The following is a 23,165-nucleotide window of genomic DNA, read 5'->3' as shown; positions in this document are numbered from 1 at the left end:
CATATGTCCTATTAATATGTTTGTTATTTAAGGTGTAGTAAATTTTTGGATGTGGTTATATGATAATTTGAATGTACTTGTGTATGATGCATATGTCCTTAAGATGGACGAAGATCAATGGAGGTATGACTTTGCGATGTCACAAGAAGTTCATATGGATTATGATTATGATAATCAAGAAGAATGTGGAGTGAATGAACGACATGTCGATTGTTCAAATGCTTTTAATACATCTCAGGTAATCATAGATAATTTGAGTCATTGGTTGAATTGATGGTTTGTACGAAAATTAATGTGTTAGGGTTGCGTTGTAGGTATTCGCTACTCGAGATGATGTTTTGCAATGGGCTCGAACAGTTGCCCATGAAAATGGATTTGTTGCAGTGATTATGAGATCTGACACAGAGACCGGTAGCAGAGGAAGAAGTTCATTTGTATTAATTGGGTGTGAAAGGAGTGGTACGTACAAGTGTAGAAATAAAGAATTCGTTAGAAAAGACACCGGGAGTAGGAAATGTGGTTGTCCCTTCAGGCTTCGTGGGAAATCAGTGCGTGGAGGGGAAGGTTGGATGGTGAAGTTGATCTGTGGGATTCATAATCATGAATTGGCGAAGTCCTTAGTTGGACATCCATATGCCGGGCGATTGACTAAGGAAGAAAAGAAAATTATTGCTGATATGACAAAGTCGATGGTGAAACCGAAAAATATCTTGCTAACGTTGAAGGAACACAATGCCGACAGTTACACCACGATAAAGCAAATTTACAATGCAAGAAGTGCATATCGTTCTTCAATAAGAGGAGCTGATACCGAAATGCAGCATCTGATGAAGCTTCTCGAACGTGATCAATACATTCATTGGCATAGATTGAAGGATGAAGTTGTGGTGCGTGATCTGTTTTGGTGTCACCCAGATGCAGTAAAGTTATGCAATGCATGTCATCTGGTATTTTTTATAGACAGTACCTACAAAACAAACAGGTACAGACTCCCACTACTTGACTTTGTTGGAGTGACACCAACGGCGATGACATTCTCTGCTGGGTTTGCATATCTGGAGGCTGAGCGTGTTAATAATATTATATGGGCTTTGGAACGATTTCGAGGCCTATTTTTAAGACACGATCGCCTCCCTCTTGTTATTGTCACTGACAGAGACCTAGCACTGATGAATGCAGTGAAAACTGTGTTTCCCGAGTCTACTAATTTGTTGTGCAGGTTTCATATCGATAAGAATGTGAAGGCGAAGTGCAAATCTTTAATCGGGGAAAAAAATGCGTGGGACTATGTAATGGATAACTGGGGTACTTTGGTTGATTGTCCGTCCGAATACGAGTTCCATGAGTCATATCAGAAGTTTCAAGTTGCTTGTTCGCCTTGGCCGATGTTCGTTGACTATGTTAACGACACATGGATTATCCCCCACAAGGAAAAATTTATTACAGCATGGACGAATAAGGTCATGCACCTAGGGAACACAACAACAAACAGGTATTAACAACTGATTTTATTTGTTAGTAACGATTAATATTAAATGGTATTTAATTGTTGTATATTTTCATGTTTGTTGTGTATTTTAAATGTAGGGTTGAATCAGCTCATTGGGCTCTCAAAAGAGTACTACAAAATAGCGTTGGAGACCTATGTAGTGTTTGGGATGCCATGAACAACATGATCACGCTGCAACACGTCGAAATTAAAGCATCCTTTGAAACCAGTACACATGTGGTTGGCCATGTATATAAAAAAACCTTATACAAGAGGCTTCTTGGGGATGGTTTCGAGGGATGCTTTAAATCAGATTGCTTCTGAGATTGACCGTCTACGTTATCTCGGCAACAATCTCTCTTCTTGTGGTTGTGTGATGAGAAGCACGCACGGGCTTCCTTGTGCATGTGAGCTTTCTAGGTATACTGCTACCAGCATCCCATTGGAGTCAGTCCATCTTTTTTGGAGGAGACTTTGCTTTTCAGACCAAGGGTTATGTGAGACGGAAGTCACCATCAAGGAAGAAATAGAGGTCATATCTAAAAGGTTTGATGAACTTGATGTGGCTGGCAAAGTAAATCTGAAGAGTAAACTTCGAGAAATCGCATACCCTGATCATAACTCTATGTGCCCTCCTCCATCAAAGGTGAACACTAAAGGTGCACCGAAGAAACCGATGAAAAGAAGTCAAACATCCACAAAGCGTGATCCATCTTACTGGGAGTATGTTGATGCTTTTCATTCTGTTCAAAGCAGCAACTCTCCAGTGAAACGAAGTGCATCATGTTCTCAACCGCGTCAGCCAACAAGGATCATCCCGATGTTGGATCAATTTGCGTCATTCTTTCAAGGTTTCATTCGTGACGTTGTGGATGTGAAAGCGGACGGTAACTGTGGATATCGGTCCATTGGCGCTTTATTAGGTATGGGGGAAGATTCGTGGCCGTTAGTGCGTAATGAATTGCTTAAAGAACTTGGCAGGTGGTCGCATGAGTACATGAACCTCTTCGGTGGCACAGAGAGATTTGAACAATTAAAGTTGTCCCTACTTGTTGATGGATTTTCAAAGGTATGTTTTTAGGTTAATTTTTTTAATAACAATGTTTAAATTACTTACATGTGTATGTTTGGTTCATTCAGGTTAGTGTGGACAAGTGGATGGATATAACAGACATGGGATATGTGATTGCTTCACGGTATAACGTAATCCTTGTATCGTTGTCCCAACAACAAAGCATGACATTTTTCCCTCTTAGAAGTCAACCACCACCTGACTGTTCTGGCCACCGCATCATATGTGTCGGTCACGTGTTTGGAAATCATTTTGTTCAGGTACATTGAACATAGTTAGTGTAACAATTATGCAATGACTTCGCTGGTTCGTTTGGCACGGTCAGCGCATGATATAATGTTTGTTCATGTACAACAGGTTTATTTGAAAGACCATTGTCCGTTGCCGCCCCCAGCGCTGTTGTGGTCAACCAATTGTTATTCTCAGGCAAAGCAATGGGCAATTCCATATATTAGTAGAATGCAGGAATACACAAGCTTGATGTCATTCAAAACACACTATGTAAACCTAAATGAAGACTAAACATTCATTGTTTATTTATTTGTATTCATTATGCGATATAATTCGTTGTAACCCGTCACTAACCAATTAATATTATCAACTACTCGTTTGGTTAAGCAAGGAAATTGTTGGTCCAACAAAAATCATTTACGCGTGCAGCATACATCATTGTCATAATTGACAACACATAATGACATGCATGCGTATTACAGTTTGAGCGTGACAACACATTGGTTGACTTCAGTACACATTTTGAAACTAGCAGTCGCTCGACAACACATTGGTTGACTTGACTACACATTAGCGACAACACATTGGCTGACTTAACTACACATTTACGCGTGTCTATTTTTTTGTAAACAAAGTTAAACAAAGGCTCGGTCACAACCATCTATATATATGGCAGACTAGGCTACTAAATCACACATTATCTTGCTTTCAAATAATCTCCCAACTGATACACAAACTATGGCATTTCTAGGAGAAACTAGCAGTCAGACGATTGTCAACTCAAGGTTGGCTTTCATTTATCCAAATGGATCGATTATTTACAATGATACTGGGGTTTACTTCCAAACTTCAACTCCGGTGCCCATTCGAGTACCAAATAGGTGTGATTTTGCAAGCCTAAAAACCAGAATACACAATACCCTTCAGCTATCCGACAAACAATTTTTGGATGAAATTCACTACCGGAAGCCATTCACCGATACAGGTAACCAAATTCGCTTTGAGTGTATCAAATTGATAAATGATGACGATGTCAACACAATGTTAATGTGTAATGATCAATTTTCTTGTGTTGGTCCGATTGAGTTATTATGCACCGTTGGAAGAACACCAAATGGAATAATAAACTTACTTGAACGCACTATGCCTCGTATTCATGACGCGATCCTGTATTACAACGGCAAATGGAACATGCCACCGCAGAACAAATTTGTTGGTTGCGCGTTCACAGGAAAAAATCCTAAGAAATTTCAAATTCCTTCAACATGTACCATCGATGAACTGAAGAATTTAATCAAGCAAGTTGCACCTAAAGGGATTCCCCCTCTTGGAATTCACGAATCACAAACGGTAAGACGATTGTTTTTCCGCCAACCAGCTCGGTTTGAGTATTCAGATACGGTTATAAAATATGAAATAAATGAGCTGATCACCAACGAAGAACTGCTGAAGGTGTTAGTACAATCTAACTACTGGAAAAAATATGGACCAATAGAAATTTTAGCTGTATTTACTAAATATGTTGAAGACGAGGTCAGTGGGACGTCGCTAAAGAACTGAATGTCATGTTTAATTTTTTGTTTTTTCGTTGATGTAACCTTTATATGTTTACGGCGTGTTTAATTCCCATAATAAAGTTGAATGCGTTGTTTCAGTGGTCCAAAAAATTAATTGTTAAAAGGGTTCATTTTGTATTTTTTTGGATCTTGAGGCTTTGTTTTGACGTGTTAGTTGATGGAACCATGGAACGGGACTATTTTTTTTGGATTCTTTGACGTCCAAACATGAGAAATGGCCGCCCTCCGTTGTCTCAGGGCACTGGCACACCCACGCAAAAAAATCCCAAACATGGGTACTTGAACATGGAAAAAGGGTTCATTTTGTATTTTTTTGGTTCTTGAGGCTTTGTTTTGACGTGTTAGTTGACGGAACCATGGAACGGGACTATTTTTTTTGGATTCTTTGACGTCCAAACATGAGAAATGGCCGCCCTCCGTTGTCTCAGGGCACTGGCACACCCACGCAAAAAAATCCCAAACATGGGTACTTGAACATGGAAAAAGGGTTCATTTTGTATTTTTTTGGATCTTGAGGCTTTGTTTTGACGTGTTAGTTGACGGAACCATGGAACGGGACTATTTTTTTTGGATTCTTTGATGTCCAAACATGAGAAATGGCCGCCCTCCCACAAACAATCGGAATAACAAACTATATTATAAAATAATAAACTGTGCAAAACACGTCAACTATATTAAACAAAAACTGTAATAATTACAAATATTCATGTCAACTACAACACAACAAAATAAATACAATGATCAATGGTCCGTGCGACGTCTCTGACGAGCCCTGACCGTCCCATCAGCACTGGGTCCCCCTCTCGCAATCGTCAGGCAGTCCTGCATAATGTCATATAACTCTGTGCCTGCAGTGACTATCCTAAGGTTGAGCACACGCTCCAACCTCTGTGCAATCGCCTCATATCCCTCATAATCATCCTGTCAAAGTCAGTAAAAACATTTATTATGAAATTCAAAATAAACAACAACTCATAAAACATTAAACGCGCAAATAATCTTACCACATATGGAGGGGGGTCAAATGCCACTGGAACCTGGGGGCTGGGCGGCTGTATGTAGTCCTCAGGGTCTGCAGCTGGTGCATCCCTCTGCTGGTCAGCTGCCTGGGTCGGTGTCATGAAAGGGTGAGATATGCGGAAAAACCACTCAATGTAATCCGCAGATACCTGCCCAGGCACTAAACAAGGCTGACCCGCAGGTAGTAAGTGATCCGCAAACTCCATCCACCTGTCATCTATCTGATCCTGTGACAATCGTGCACTAACAGGCGGCGGAGGGATGCTCTGGATGTAACCGAACTGGCGTACCACCCTCTCCGGTCGAACTGCGACGATCATAGGACCCCATCTGAGCTGACCCTGGAACGATGAAATCTCCTGAAACGCCCTAACACCCCGATGCTCCGTGTACGGCAACCAGGACACATCTGTGACGGTCAAACCATCACAACGTGCCCTGTAGGGTGCTCCTGTGATGCCCTTCATGTGCGCCTTCGACGTCAACCACCGGGAAGCACGTGGGGACGTCTCCTGGTATGTATCGTCAGTCACGCACTGATGCACACTAGGGAAGTGCTCATAGATCCAGCACTACACAATAATTGAGGTTAACATAACATAAAAACATGTTTAAATCATAATCGAACCTAACATATTAATAAACACAAAATTTACCTGAAATAGCGTCAAGTACCCCGCAAGCTGTCGGGTGGTGGTCCTACAAGCCTCATCTAACTGGTCGTACATATGAACCAGCGCGGCAACCCCCCAAGCGTAACCACCACTATGAGCGAGGTCCCGGAAAGCGTCAAGGTGGACCACATGCACGTATGTTGCACTCTTATTAGCAAAAAGAGTGCAACCGACAAGGTGCAGCAAATAAGCGCGAGCTGCGACAATCCACCGCCGGGCCTGACATCTGGTCTCATAAATGTCACGAACCCATCCTAATCGTACATATGCTCCACGTGTGAGTGCTGTCTCGGCTCTGGCCTCCTCCGCAGACACTTCCAGTAACTCCGTGAGCAAGAATCTGGCCTCCTCCGTAGAAAGAGCGTGGAAACTGTGCAAGGCGCCAGTGATGGGCAAATGTAGAATGGACGACACATCATCCAATGTGATCGTCAGCTCTCCTACTGGAAGGTGGAAGGTGCTAGTCTCACTGTGCCACCTCTCCACAAATGCGGATATAAGTCCAGGATCGCCAGTAATAACTGAACAATCTATCAGTGGACTTAATCCTGTGGCAGCCACCAGGCCCTTCAATCTCAGGCACTGGCCTCCCAATCAGTGTCAGCTTCCTCCCATGTGACACTAACTTCAAATCAGGACGTTCCTGATTTGAAGTACAAATTATACAATTATTAAAAAAAATTAATCATAAACAAATAAATAAACAATGACAAATAATTAACAAATTAAAATACCTGTCCACTCCACACGGCATGTGCAACATGCTCGGCAAATGATGTGAGCACTGACGGGTCACGTGGACCACCAGGGAATCCCTCTGCAGCATCATCACCATCTGACCCCTCACCACTATCAGCACCCTGTGCGTCCGCATGCATCTCAGGTGCCTCCGTAGGCTGCTCAGGGACATCATCAGTCATGTCAGCGACGTCCTCAGCCATATCACGTCCCTCCGTAGTCATCTGATGAACGCGTAGCCTACGGGCTGAGGCAGTAGGCCTACGCCTCTCGGGAACATCGCCAGCATCCTCGTCAGCAGCTCTATCTCTGCCTACAACTCTACCTATGGCACGACCTAAACCTCGTGTTCTGGCCATGATCTGTAAATCATGTGGAACACGTATTTTTTTCGGTCAAAATATACACAATTTTCTTTATAAAAAATCAACTTTATTTATAAACAAATAAGACTAACTTAAATCAAATTATTTTCACACATACACGACCTAATTTTAAAAAAAAAATTAAACAACTTCATTTATATAAAAAAAAAACAACTAATGTAAAATAAAATTATTAATAAACATGCACAACTTAATTTTTTTTAAAAAAATTAAACAACTTCATTTATAAAAAAAAAACACAACTAATATAAAAATAATTCATTACTAAACATCCACAACTTAATTTTTTAAAAAAATTAAACAACTTCATTTATAAAAAAAAAACACAACTAATGTAAAAAAAATTAATTAGTAAACATCCAACTCTTAATTTAAAAAAAAAATACGAAACTTCATTTCTAAAAAAAAACACAACTAAATTACTTAGTAAACATCAACAAGTTAATTTTTTTTTAAAAAAAATAAACAACTTCATTTATAAAAACAAAACACAACTAATATAAAAATAATTCATTACTAAACATCCACAACTTAATTTTTTTAAAAAATTAAACAACTAATGTAAAAAAAAATTATTTAGTAAACATCCACAATTTTTTTAGTAAATAAAATACTTCATTTATAATAAAATAAACTAATTAATTATAAAAAATTAGTATTTTTATAAAACTTCCAAAACACACAACTTTAATTATAAAAATAGACAACTTCATTTTTAAAGAAAAAACACTAATTTAAAAAAAAACAATAAACAAAAACAAACACAACTACTTTTATAAAAAAAAATTAATTTACAAATTAATATTTAGTAAAAATACACAATTTAAATTATAAAAAAAAATATGACATCAAAAACCCAAACTTCATTTTTCATAAAATCTAAAAAACAAAATAACCAAAATAAATAAAATAATTCATTTAAAAAAAAACAAAACAATTTCTGTTTAAAAAAAATTTTAAAAAAAAAACACAAAAAAAAAACAAAAAAACCACTTCCGGAAGAAGTGGTTCTTCCGGAAACATTCCGGAAGAAGGGGTTCTTCCGGAAAGGTCTTCCGGAACTTTGAAAGTTCTTCCGGAAGTGCGCGTCTTCCGGAATTCTTCCGGATGAACCACTTCTTCCGGAAAGTTCCCGGAAGAGGTTTTCCGGAAGTCTTCCGGAAGAAGTGTTCTTCCGGAAGACGTTTGGTTACTTCCGGAAGAACACTTCTTCCGGAAACTTTCCGGAAAATGTTCTTCCGGAACTTCCGGAAGAACCCCTAACGGGTCTTCCGGGAGACTTCTCCGTCAGCCTTTTCCGCCATTTTTTCCGGCGTACTCTCGTCTTCTCCCCTCTCGTCTTCTACCCTAAGGTTCCATTGCTATGCTAAGGTTCCATTGTTATGCTAAGGTTCCATTGCTATGCTAACAGTGATGCACATTACAAGCTAAGGGTAAGGGGAAGGGGAACTAACCTGTTCGCGGAGAAGAAGAAGAAAGCCTTGGCGCGCCTCGCGGAGAAGAAGCTTCACGGAGAAGAGAAGAAGAAGCAGGTTCCGGGAGAAGAAGAAGCTGTTCCGGGAGAGAAGAAGAAGCTGTGTTCCGGGAGAGAAGAAGAATCTGTGTTCCGGGAGAGAAGAAGAATCTGTTCGAAAAAAAGTCTTCCGGAAATTACATTTGCGTTTTTTATAATTTTATTTTAAAGGGCAAAATGGTACTTTCAATAAATTGCTGGGTGCACCAGCAATATTGCTGGGTGCACCTAGCAACTCCCGTTATTATATACTAATGTTTAGAGTTTGGACCCACCCAGAAATATCATTCATGCAGAAATATAAATATGTCATATTGTTTCTTGTGGAAAAGAACTCAATGTCTTTTCGCTCCAAAAGGTATAATGAAAAGCAAAAGAGATAAATGGTATATAATAAGCATGGGTAAATTATGTTTTTTCCCTCAACTTTAAAGATTTTTGTTTTTAATCCCAGAATTTTTTTTATTTTTAGTCCCTTAATTTTTTTTTCTTACTTTTAGTCCGTGTACTTTTTTATCCTTACTTTTAGTTAGCTTTAAGGAGTAAAAGTAAAATTGAAAAAATGACTAAAAGAAAATAAAAAAGAGTACGAGGACTAAAAATTTAAATTCTAAAAAATTGAAGAACTAGAAAGATAATAAACCCAATAAACATTTAGACCTGATATAATTATTTAAAGTTTTTTTCGTAAGTTAAAGTTTAAGTATAACTAAAGGAGAACCTCTATTTGACTCTCATCATATGTAAAAAATTTATTGTGCCAATAGCGATCACGTATCGCAAGTAGGATTAGTCTCAGAGCCAGTAAGTTAGGGGACACCCATGATCTCTATCCTAGGAAAAAAAGAGTTTAATTTTCATAATTTTTATTATAAAGATTTTTACATTGTGAATTAATCAATCAAATTAAAATACAGTAATTAATTAGCCACATTAAATATGACCTAAAATACAATAATTGTAATATGAAAGTTAACAATCTTATCACAATGATAATATATAATTTTGGGTGATTCCAAGGTATTTTCCTACCAGAAATAAAAATTAATCCTTCGAAGTACTGAGATTTATTTAAGAAATTAATTTTTCTTAATAGACTTTTTCTATACACATGACCCTAAAGATTAAATCATTGACTACTTGTTTAAGATATAAAATTATCTCTCAATTATATCATGCCATATTGGCACATGACAATCTATAATTTGATAACAGTGAAAATAAAATCACACTTTTAGTGTATTTTAATTAAATTTTAAACACATGAAATCAACTCAAGTGCTCAACAAACAAAAATGCATGATTAGAAAACAAAAAAAACATTTTTGGGTCCAATAAAAAAATGTTTTTAGTCAAATAAAAGGAATAATATTGTACAGGCTATGCTCAATTGAAACTATTGAATTTTTGGGGCATTTACTTTCTTCACTTACCATTTTAATTGTGTGGACAAAATTACTCTTAAAGAGTCTTAGCCCCAACTCTCCCTAAATTGCATTATGAAATATCCATTATGTAATACAATTGTATTGAATACTCATTCTGTAATACAATTGTAAAATCTGAAATAGTATCCTGGAACACTTTTTCAGATTTACAATTGTATTACAGAATGATTATTCCATAATACAATTGTAAATCCCAAAATGAGCTTTGGAACAAGTATTCCAGAATTTTTGTTTAGATTTTTTAAAATCTAAAATAGGTGTTCCGGAACACATTTATGGGCTTACAATTGTATTATAGAATGAGTATTCCATAATACAATTGTATTATGAAATGGGAGTTCCATAATGCAATGCAATTGTAAATCCCAAAATGAGCTCCATAATAGGTACTTCGTAATACAATATTAGTTAGGCAATTGTATTACAAAATGAGTATTCCATGATATAATTGTAAATCTTAAAATGAACTCTGGAACTTACAATTGTATTACGAAATTGATATTCCATAATATAAACTTTGTAGAAAATAGAAAGGTACAAACCTGAGCATCTTCCTCGATCCAACGCCACTCACCTTCACTGGAACTAAGTAGAGAGAACGCAAACACCAATGTTTGTGGAGACGACTTCTGCTTCGAAAAATTCTTTCATGCGGAGAGGACAGAGAGAGGAAAGAAGGTGTGTGAAGGTCCTTTAGGAGAGATAAGAAAAAGGGGAAAGTTATAATATGAAAAGGGTACTTTAGGGATATTAAAAAAATTGGGAAATGCAGGAAGCATGTTGATGGGGGTTTGGTAAGCGTACCAAGTTTTCGTAGTAGATAATGGTAAGTGGGTTGTCATACCCACAAGGATTGGTAGATATTACGATAATTTCTACTATTCTAATGAAAACTCCTAAACAAACTAATTACAAATGTACAAAATTTCATTTTGCAAATTTTCATAATGGGAACGATTGATAGCAATATTCAAGAACAAGTAAACAAAGTGAACAAGTTGCACAAGTGAGAAATTCAGTGGAAAAAAGCGTTGGGATAGAATTTAACCTATTTAACAATCTTGCAATCTTTGGATTACACATACATGATTCCTATATATTCAATATTATTGGATTCATTTGTTCATTTCATCTTAATTCCTTAACCATGAAAATTTTAAGGATTTCAAGATCAACAACCAATTCCTTGATCATCAATTCAAAACCCTGCATTAAAATCAAGAATCTTAAAAACAAGCAGTTCTAACTCTATTCCTAGCAATTATAACCATTGGGTGACTTGATTTAGATTCACATTTAGACAATACTTCCTAATCAGAATCCAAACCTTGAATCATGAATTCAAAATCAAATCACTAGCACTAAATAATAGGAAGTCAGATATATATATATATATCAAAAAGATTATAGAAGAGTTTGACAGATTACATCCAATCCCAACAGCAAGAGGATTAGCTACTCATGGTGGTGAGAGCAACCCTATACAATGAATGAATGAAAGAGAGGCTTGGAAAACAATCGTCCGTCCCTAGATTCTCGATTCTTACACTCTATCCTGTGAACCTCTTTGTTTTTCCCGCTCTATCTTCTCTCCCCTCTTTTTCTCTCTCATTTTTCTATTTATGTCAAGCGAATGAGGTGCATGAATGAGGAGGTTCGCTCAACAAATAAACATTCTTCCCATGAAGGAATCTCATTTTGCTGAGCGAATTGGGATTTCGCTCAACGAATTCCCTTATCTTCAACTTCCTCTAGTTTAGCCTCTGATTCGTTGAGCTAAATTAGACCAGCTCAGCGGATTCAAGCTGGATGACTTCCCTTGTTTCCTTCCTTTTCTAGCCTTGTTCTGCTCAGCTAAATATGATTATCTCAACGGAGTCCTTAGTCATCCAGACTTGGCATTTCTGTCTTTCCTGCATCCAAAAACAAAGATTTCTCATTAAAATGCTTGTTAACTCTTCCAAATACAAAAATACTTATCTTTGGGGATTTTTACAAGAACTTTCTTTTAAAACTCCAGTAAATAAGTGCCATGAAAGAAATATTAACAAGTAAAATTGACACTTATCACATGTAGGGAAATGTGGAAAGTAAATGCCAATTTTGTAAATGAGTTTGGGTCACAGACCCATTCTCACCCTCAAACTATATCAAAACACAACTTTTTTTTAGTCCATTTTTGGTACGAAAAAGGCCTTCCTATTTTATTTGGATGGAAGGTAGCTTGGAAAAGAAAACGTTCAACTTTTTGGGTTCTTATAATCAATCCCTACAGTTGACACATGATGAGGATTAACCTAGGTTTCTATGTTTAGGCTTGTGTGTTTGATGTGTTAGTTTGCAACTTGTCACTTGTGTTTGTCTTATAAGTTCTTTTAATTAATGAGTTTCTATGTTATGTTAGCCTTATTTTGGAAGGTCTCTATATGTATCTTTGGCTATTAGTATGAATAGAAATGGTAGTTTTTATTGCTATCTCTTGTATTCAATTTAATTTTTTGCATATACCTTTATAATTTCTTTTGATGATGTCCAAAATGGGAAAAGTACGATGTTTTGCAACAAGTTATAAAAGGACCTAAAAAGGTCCTTTACTTCCAAATTATATGTTGGGCTCAAGAAAGGTAGTCATATTTTTGGGTCAATATCTTATTTGTGCATAATATGTACCTAGACATGTAATAATTATCTTAGAATAAACACCAATTCTAGTTTTTGAAATTATAAGTATATGTTACTATTAAAATATTCACTTTGGTCTTTTAATTTTATAAAATGCCATTTATTTTTTTTTTTCATAGAAACGGTAAAAAAGATAAAGCATAAATTCGAGACCACTTTTCCAGTGAATGCTTTGTGATCCTCTTTCTATTTTTTTTCCTTTCCATTCTTGAATCTATACATGTCTTTTATCCAGCAATTCTTCCAATATATTGCTTCTTGAACCCAAACATTCCTTTTTCTCTTATCACAACTAACATTAAATTATTGTTTCTCAATTTAATTAAATCTCAAACATGTTTAGTCATTTGGATAATTGTCTAGTAAGTTAACATATAACATATTGACATTTGACATTAAAATACACACAATAGGTGGAATACATTATTTTTAATTAAGTTACATGTTATCTTTTTTTTGTTATAAATTGTTTTCTTTTCTTTATTTTATTTTACAAGTACATTATTTTAATTGACTGCCCTTAAAGATGGCATATTACACATGTATTTATACAAAAATTATTTCATATTTTTTTGGTTCTGGGTCAGAGATCATGAGTGTTTCCCAACTCCTACGTCTGAGACTAATCCCGCTTGTGGTGCATGATTGTCGTTAGTTAAAAGTTTGGGTTTGAGGTTGGCTATGTATTTTAGAAGCTTGGAAGTTGTAGATTTTTAAGGAGAATACCTTCATCAACCAAGATGGGATTACCACTACCATCAGTGATAATGGGCTTTGGAGTTATAATTGTATAGTTATCAAGATAAGGGTATTCAAGTTGGGTAGGTGTTTAGGTTTGGTCTTGGCTGATGGACGGTTGGTCATGTGTTTGTCTTTGGGAAGGTTCTGTTTCAGATGAAGAAGAAAGTTGGGTAGGTTGAACATGCTGTGATCCAGTCTTCATCATCCAAGTCCTCTTGTTAAGGAATCATTCTTCTTGTGATGTTGGCCTTTTCAAGAGCGTTTACCTTGGCCTTTGTCCTTTGTGAAACATGCCTCTGACCAATATGTTTCTTTTTTCCAAGGTGGGCACTAGTTTTGAAATCTTTGGTGTAGGGGCCTCTTTCTCAAAATCTTCATTTCTTTTCCTTTTGGCCATGTGTGAAATGGGTGTTACCAATGTTGGCATCTAAATCTAAGTCACATCTAGGTTTACCATGAATGTGTAGTCTTGATTTGTTCTTTTCTTTCTCCTTCTTATTCTCACTCATTGATCTATCAACCTCAGATCAATAGATGTGGTTTCTAGGGATTCATATTGAAATGGTCTCAGCATAGAAAAATGTCTTTCAATATTTCTTTTTTCCCTTGTTCCTGCAAAGTACAACTTTACTTCTTCTTTGAAACTTTCTTTCACATATTTCTTCCTTTGAGGCTTCCCCTGTCTTGTTGGACTTTATGCTACCTTAGCCTTTTTAGAAATAGGCTTAGTTCCATCAGCTTTGAACGCTTCAACACTTGGATCATTCCTTTTCTTGGTCCTTATGTCTCTAGTTTTTAATTTTTTTTCCTCAATCTCTTCATCATCCTTATATTACCTTTTTTGTTCTTGCTCAAGGGTTGTTTCATTTCTCATTTTCACACCTAGTTTCCGAGCTTTCAGTTTTCTCTTGATATGTTTGTATGGAAAAGCAAAATTAATAAAGGGTCGATCAACAAAAGGCTTAATCCAGTCAAATTTTTTTTAGCCAAAGGAAAAAGAAACTTTTGTTTCCCATTCGAAATATATTGAGGATGTGGACGGTTGTGTTTGGGGTAAAGATGGTTATAAGTGAGTTGTTGTGGACAATTCAACATATTGTACTAAAATATAATCAATATTGACTTTAGCATAAAAAATAGACCTTTATCTTTTGTCTCTTATCTTTTGCAACGAGAGTATGAAGCTTGGTTGTCTTTTCTTTGACGAAGTGGGTGTGGACTTGATACCATCAACTTTTGAGATGAAACCCTTTGAAAAGGGTGCATCACGAGTTTCCTTTCTACCAACTTTTGCAACAGTAGTTTTGGCCCTAGTGGTTCTTCTAGAAGAGACGCCAGCTTTGGACACTCCTATAGTGGACATTGTTGGTTCAAACGCTATTACAGATTTAGCAATCACAATTCACCCACTTCTTCTCCTTCAACTATCTCATCATTTTCTTCATTGGCCACTTTTTCTTTCCACACATAATCAAGTCTCATTTTCTCAATATTTCTTCTTCCAAAGAAGGCTTAAAGATAAACTCCTCCATCCAAGTATCTCTCTTGTTCAACAATTGGTAGAGTCATAAATTTCTCAGTAACTTTTTAATTTTTTAGTATAGTCATCAACAATGTGACACCCTCTACCCCTCACATATATACTAACAAAGGAATAAAAATTCAAATATTAATTAAAAGTATTTTTTTTAAAACATTTTTAAATACAAGCCTTTCAAAGGGATAAAAGGTTCACAATCACTTTCTTCTACATCATATTCAAACTTGTCCAAATAAATAATAAAGTCATCGGCTCAAACAAGGCCGTCTAAGACTTCATACAATTAATATAAAACCCTATACCCCAATGTTACATCCTATCAGAGCGTTGTGTCTCGATGTCCTTCAGCACAATATTCCTTAAATAAATTCACCTAGTCATCTACTTCCCCGAACACAGAGTTCAAGATCATCACAGGATCCAAACACAAACAATAAACCGGGAGTGAGTTATCACATTCCTAATTAATAGAGAAACAAGACAACTAGATATATATATCATATAAACCAAATAAAACTTACTTACACGTAATTCACGTAATTCCACCACTTTGTCATTCAAAGTTCACTTTTCATCCATCAATCACATTACACAAGAATCACACGCTCTGATCAAGACATAATAACACCTCAATTTCATAATAAACAATTAGCAAGCGCATGAGACAATTATGCTAAGACTCAAGCCTATATGCAATGTGGTATCATGTCAGTGAAAAACCACCCTAGGGCTCTTAGGAGTACATAACAAGACACACCACATAATGAGTTTGTCAGGTCACTCTCACTAAGTAAGATCATAGGGAGACCAGTCAGGGTCACGATGTTTTGTGAGAATGCTCCAACCATATGGGATCAGCATAGACTTAAAGGAGCACTCAAACCCGGTGACCCCCAAGGCCTACACTCTGAAGAGTCCGTTAGGGCCTCTCCCTCCTGATTTAGGTCCAACCCCTAAAATCATTTTAGCACACAGACACTGCTCGTGAATTATACAATACCTACGACCTCACACTCATGTTTTAAACACGTATAACATATTGGGCTACAATTTAACACTGGTTCCTAAATAGGAAACCTACACTTTCTCTTTAACACTGGTTCCTAAATAGAAAACCTACACTTTCTCTTCAACACTGCGCATTTACACTTTTCTCAAGATAACACTGGTCGGGTTATTGTACAATTCACAGCTTACAACACAAATAATGTCACATCAAGAGTTAATCACATACTTATTTACAACTAAAACTCATTCACAATTTCACATCTCATAATGTCACAATCCACCATCACATGTTTTCACGTATCTCACAATTCAACACCTGTTCTACTTTACACTTTTACTTAATCTCAATAGCAATATTATAATCTCAAGGCAACATATTATTCCACAATTTATCACATATTTCATTTATAAGCACTGCTCATGAATTATACAATACCCCAACCTCACACTCGTGTTTCAAACACGTTTAACACATTGTGCTACGATTTAACACTGGTTCCTGAATAGGAAACCTACATTTTCCCTTAAACATTGCGCATCAACGTTTTTCTCAAGATAACACTGGTCAAGTTATTGTATAATTCATAGCTCACAATATAATTATTGTCACATCAAGTGTCAAACACACACACTTATTCACAATCAAATATCACGCCCACAATTTAACATCTCATAATATCACATCAATCATCTCATTTTTACATGTATCTCGCAAATTGACACATTCAACTTCGTACTACTCAATCTTCACTATAATATTATAATACCATTATAATAACTTATTACACCTTATAACTCATACACATCACACAATAATAATATTTGCATGATACAAAACATATATATGTATATGTATATAGTAAATTAAACTACATTGTTTTTTATCAAAGAATTTCTATAACAATTAATTTAATATTACATCAAAAGAAATTACCACTAGACATTAACCTTACAATTTTCTTTAATTTATGATTCTAGTATTACAATAATTATACACACATAACATGTTGATCATCGTCGTAGAAAAATTAGAACAAGATAATAATTTATATAAAATAAGTCATTGAATAATATTATTTAAAATATAATTTACGTTAATAAAAAGAGCTTAATTTTTCTAAGGGGTTCACACTCAACACAAAAACACATCAATTTCATAACAATTTCTCATTGGGACATCAACTGATTCATCAAACATATATAATTCACTGTAATAATTAAAAGGATAAAATGAAAGTTGCAAAAATACCTCAAAACCCATTCCAATTGATATCCCTGAGGATCCCTACACATGTTCTCACTAATCCCCAATTGTGAATAACTCATCCCTTACCTCTGAGCGGACTCACGTGTCTTTAGCCAACGATAGCAGCATCTCTATCGGTTCCTTGAGATTCCTCCAGTTATTCCTCCGACTTTGCTCTGATAGAATTCCCAAACGTCAGAGAGACGGAGAAGAGATTGAAACCTCCACTTGTACAGTCTTCATGCGATTCCCTTTTCTCCCTCCACAAATATTATCTCGCAAATCCCAACGGTGAAAGAGTGCACAATTGAATTTCGAACAGCATATCCAATTTTCGTGACAATCCAACGGTTAACGAAACTTGGATTGTAGTTTTACCGAGACAGTTTTGGGTTTCTACGGGAAAATAAAGGCTACAATGCGAAGGGTTTTCCTCTAAGCTCAGATATGATTTTAAAATTCCCAATTGTGAGAATGTTCGGAATTGTGTTGCGAACGTGGTACTCAAATTTCACGATGATCCAACGGTGAATGAGTCCGGGATCATCGTTTTTCTGAGACAGGTTTTGTGGGCTGCGGGAAAAAGAAAGGGTTTTGAGAGGAGAAAGGGAAAAACGAAAATGAGGCCAAAATGAGGCACCTGACTTAACATAGCTATTTATACCTAAGGTACTCAGCCTATTATTTGCTCTATATTTATTTATTTATTTATTTATTTATCCTATAAAGCTTTTTAAATTTATTTACGAAAAAAATGGGATGTTACAATTCCACCCCCTCTTAAAAGAAGTTTCGTCCCCGAAACTTTGTCGAAAGATCGAGAAAAAGATATTACTCATACAGTTCTCAATATCAAGTTGTGTGCTCTGTTGAAACACTTATCCGTGACTTCAATCATAAGAGTCTTCTACACTTGACGATAAATCTGGTGATCCTCGTTCCCTCAATGATAGTTTTTCATGAGTTAAGTTGTGTCGCAAGAGTAACATCTCAATGATAATAGAATGTGAATGACATACTATTTGGAGTAGAATAATATCATAGGAGACATTAATGACAATTTGAAACGAACAACAAACACAAAGAGACGCGACTGATCACATGGTCGACTCTTTTTTCAGACATGGTACGATTCAAGAAATTGTAACAATTTCACTCTAAGGTTTGCTACCTGATACTTACTGGGTGCTAATTAGATAAGCAATACATATTACTCCTCACTTTTGTAAGTTTATTCACCTTGAGGTAATCTTCACACATTTATACTCATGTCAGCCTATAACTTTGCACTTGAAGTTGAGGTTTCAACTGTTGTTTACGATGTCTAACTCTATAACTAGGACACCGGCTATATCAATGGTTTCCTACTCAAGCTCTAACTACTAAGCTAGTTCTAACGATTGAAACTAAACTCACAACAAGATTCTTGAGAATTTTACCCATCTCTTTTATCTCGGATTCAACTCCAAAGGTCCTCACAATGTATCAAACTAACGGTAATATCTCTCAAAACATTATGGTGAACACCATGGTTACCTATTCTAAATCACACATAGGATAAATCTTTTCATAAGTCTTAAGTTGTCAAGAAAACATCGATCACTATTTGTCCTCCTACAAGCACTCCTCTAAACTTAAAAATTATTTCAAATATTTTACTACTCCAATAAGGACCTACGCGGCTAAGATAGCACTCAACGGTTTACAGTGGTCGAATTCTCTATGAACTTATGGCTTACTCCTTACAAGGATCTCATTCAAAAACTTAAACTTACTTGAGTCATCTCTAACAAACATTAAGGTTAATCTAATGAGTCCTAAAATAACCTTTTTGTTCAGCTACTAGTTAAGGGCATTTCATCTTAGTCTTAGGTTTCTGTTCATCTCAAAACAACTTCTGCCTAATAAGAATTTAAAGTTACCTCTCACATAGACGTGACATACTCTAAGGGTTATCCTCATCTAACTAAAATGCATGACAAAACTCTTAGAACGAAACATGATTCCCAAGGGTCTATAACAACTTTATGATACACCTCATAATTCAACTTAACTGGAAACAAACTAAACACTAATCATTGAAACCATAACACTCAGGGTGGGAGATCCTGTCACGCATTCAACGAACACATAGTGGTCATGACTAGGTATACATAGAGGCCATAATAGGTACAGAGGTATTCTTTGAAGAATCCACAAACTTTTTCCAGATTAAGGTAAAAAGAACTAATATTTATTCTGCTAATCATACAACTATCATCGATAATCCTTTAGGTTACATACCATACAAAAGAACACTCATTCTTGAATCCTTCCATGCTTAACAATTAACGCTACTAACTACCTTACACTTTTCTTAAGGTTTCACATTAAACCTCTTAACTATACTTCATAACTTTTCCAACTACACTATATTCTCAAACAACTTTATACTAGATATTTCCCATGAACTACGGTTACAAGTTTCTATGGGTATTACACTTATAAGATTCTCAATCTTGTACTTAGGTGGTAACTAAGCATATCCTCAAGGAACACATGTACATGACTTACTAAGTTTGACTTTCATCTATGGGTAACAAGGATAATGCATACTCAAGTGTTTCCCCTCGAAACATCTTAACGTGATTAACAAGGGTGAAGTCTTTCTCTATTCGTGACAGAAGTAACACACGACAACAAATCGAGCAGTTTAACAAGACATGATTGGAAGATGAACAACTAGTAACAAGATGAACACTCGATTGATTAGGAGATAATAATTTTAAATCAAGAATGGTCACTCATCCAGAATCAGCAGCAGATATTCCAAATGAATTCTAGAAACGAAAACATAATCACAGTGTACACACATATGGAAACATCAACTATCATTTGATTGTGACAGAAACATTAATAATCCAATTGTTTGATGTAGACTCATAACACAGACAATGAATTATACTCAAGTTTGCAAGTGAAATCGAATTACTTGACTTAAGCATGCAACACAAAGAATAGTTTGCACTAGAATCAGAAGGTGCAGTCAAAGGAGTATTCTATATGAAATATATCTCGATACGAGTCCTCGAACTATAAAGTATCAGCATTTCTAAGAACAAGAAATCACGAACAACCATACTATCTATGCAATTAAGGCAAAACACCATACTACAAGCATACCTAGAATTATAAGATTCTTATAATAAGTATACAAGATACATATAAGAAGTAAGAATTAAATAGTTAATAAGGATGTATTAAGGAATCAAAACTTCAACTACTACATTCACGACTACGCACAAAATAAAGGGAGTTAAGTAGTCATGCGTTTGCACATCAAGATAGAAATAAGTTTATTAACAACATACACGTAGGAAGATAAGGGCTCATTAAGGCATTATCCATCAGTATCAAGACTTCTTGCATCACCTAACGGCTTGCCATAATGTCGAACCGCACTTCATAAATTATAGAGATGGCCAGTCTCATAACTCATGACTTAACAGTAAATTTATGGTATAGCAAACATTAAGGATGCAAGGCACGTACAAGTATTTTTATTAAGTCTCATTTGATCATTCAAAGGAAAATACAATTAATAATTCAAGCATGTTCATCAAAACTAGTCATAAGTAACTACACAGAGTGCACAACAAAATATGATAAGCACATAACACACTGGCCGAAAGGTTCAACCAGGCTCTGATACCACTAAATGTGACACCCTCTACCCCTCACATATATACTAACAAAGGAATAAAAATTCAAATATTAATTAAAAGTATTTTTTTTTAAAACATTTTTAAATACAAGCCTTTCAAAGGGATAAACGGTTCACAATCACTTTCTTCTACATCATATTCAAACTTGTCCAAATAAATAATAAAGTCATCGGCTCAAACAAGGTCGTCTGAGACTTCATACAATTAATATAAAACCCTATACCCCAATGTCACATCCTATCAGAGCATTGAGTCTCGACGTCCTTCAGCACAATATTCCTTAAAGCAGTTCACCTAGTCATCTGCTCCCCCGAACACAGAGTTCAAGATCATCACAGGATCCAAACACAAACAACAAACCGGGAGTGAGTTATCACATTCCTAACTAATAGAGAAACAAGACAACCAGACATATATATATATATATATATATATATATCATATAAACCAAATAAAACTTACTTACACGTAATTCCACCACTTCGTCATTCAAAGTTCACTTTTCATCCATCAATCACACTTTTCAATCATCAATCACATTACACAAGAATCACACGCTCTGATCAAGACATAATAACACCTCAATTTCATAATAATCAATTAGGAAGCGCATGAGACAATTATGCTAAGACTCAAGCCTATATGCAATGTGGTACCATGTCAGTGAAAAACCACCCTAGGGCGCTTAGGAGTACATAACAAGACACACCACACAATGGGTTTGTCAGGTCACTCTCACTAAGTAAGATCATAGGGAGACCAGTCAGGGTCACGATGTTTTGCGAGAATGCTCCAACCATATGGGATCAGCATAGACTTAAAGGAGCACTCAAACCCGGTGACCCCCAAGGCCTACACTCTGAAGAGTCCGTTAAGGCCTCTCCCTCCTGATTTAGGTCTAACCCCTAAAAGCATTTTAGCACACAGACACTACTTGTGAATTATACAATACCCACGACCTCACACTCGTGTTTTAAACACGTATAACATATTGGGCTACAATTTAACACTGGTTCCTAAATAGGAAATCTACACTTTCTCTTTAACACTGGTTCCTAAATAGGAAACCTACACTTTCTCTTTAACACTGCGCATTTACACTTTTCTCAAGATAACACTGGTCGGGTTATTGTACAATTCACATCTTACAACACAAATAATGTCACATCAAGAGTTAATCACACACTTATTTACAACCAAAACTCATTCACAATTTCACATCTCATAATGTCACAATCCACCATCACATGTTTTCACGTATCTCACAATTCAACACCTTTTCTACTTTACACTTTTACTCAATATCAATAGCAATATTATAATCTCAAGGCAACATATTATTCCACAATTTATCACATATTTCATTTATAAGCACTGCTCATGAATTATACAATACCCCCGACCTCACACTCGTGTTTCAAACACGTTTAACACATTGTGCTACGATTTAACACTGGTTCCTGAATAGGAAACCTACATTTTCTCTTAAACATTGTGCATCAACGCTTTTCTCAAGATAACACTGGTCGAGTTATTGTATAATTCATAACTCACAATATAATTATTGTCACATCAAGTGTCAAACACACACACTTATTTACAATCAAATATCATGCCCACAATTTAACATCTTATAATATCACATCAATCATCTTATTTTTACATGTATCTCGCAAATTGGCACATTCAACTATGTACTACTCAATCTTCACTATAATATTATAATACCATTATAATAACTTATTACACCTTATAACTCATACACATCACACAATAATAATATTTGCATGATACAAAGCATATATATGTATAGGTATATAGTAAATTAAACTACATTGTTTTTTATCAAAGAATTTCTATAACAATTAATTTAATATTACATCAAAAGAAATTACCACTAGACATTAACCTTACAATTTTCTTTAAGTTATTATTCTAGTATTACAATAATTATACACACATAACATGTTGATCATCATCATAGAAAAATTAGAACAAGACAATAATTTATATAAAATAAGTCATTGAATAATATTATTTAAAATATAATTTACGTTAATAAAAAGAGCTTAATTTTTCTAAGGGGTTCACACTCA

General features: G+C 35.6%; 1 long non-coding RNA gene across 1 annotated transcript; it reads left to right on the top strand.

Annotated features, from left to right (window-relative positions):
* The first annotated feature begins 2,768 nt into the window (after positions 1 to 2,768).
* LOC121173495 (uncharacterized) lies at positions 2,769 to 3,018 on the top strand. The gene is made up of 2 exons (XR_005888507.1): positions 2,769 to 2,821; positions 2,919 to 3,018. It is a non-coding gene; the product is annotated as an uncharacterized lncRNA (long non-coding RNA).
* Positions 3,019 to 23,165: the final 20,147 nt, after the last annotated feature.

This window comes from Glycine max, chromosome 14 (assembly GCF_000004515.6).
Source record: "Glycine max cultivar Williams 82 chromosome 14, Glycine_max_v4.0, whole genome shotgun sequence".
In the NCBI taxonomy this organism is placed as follows: domain Eukaryota; kingdom Viridiplantae; phylum Streptophyta; class Magnoliopsida; order Fabales; family Fabaceae; genus Glycine; species Glycine max.
Note: the sequence above shows the minus strand (reverse complement) of the source record. Positions and strands in the feature narration are given on the sequence as shown.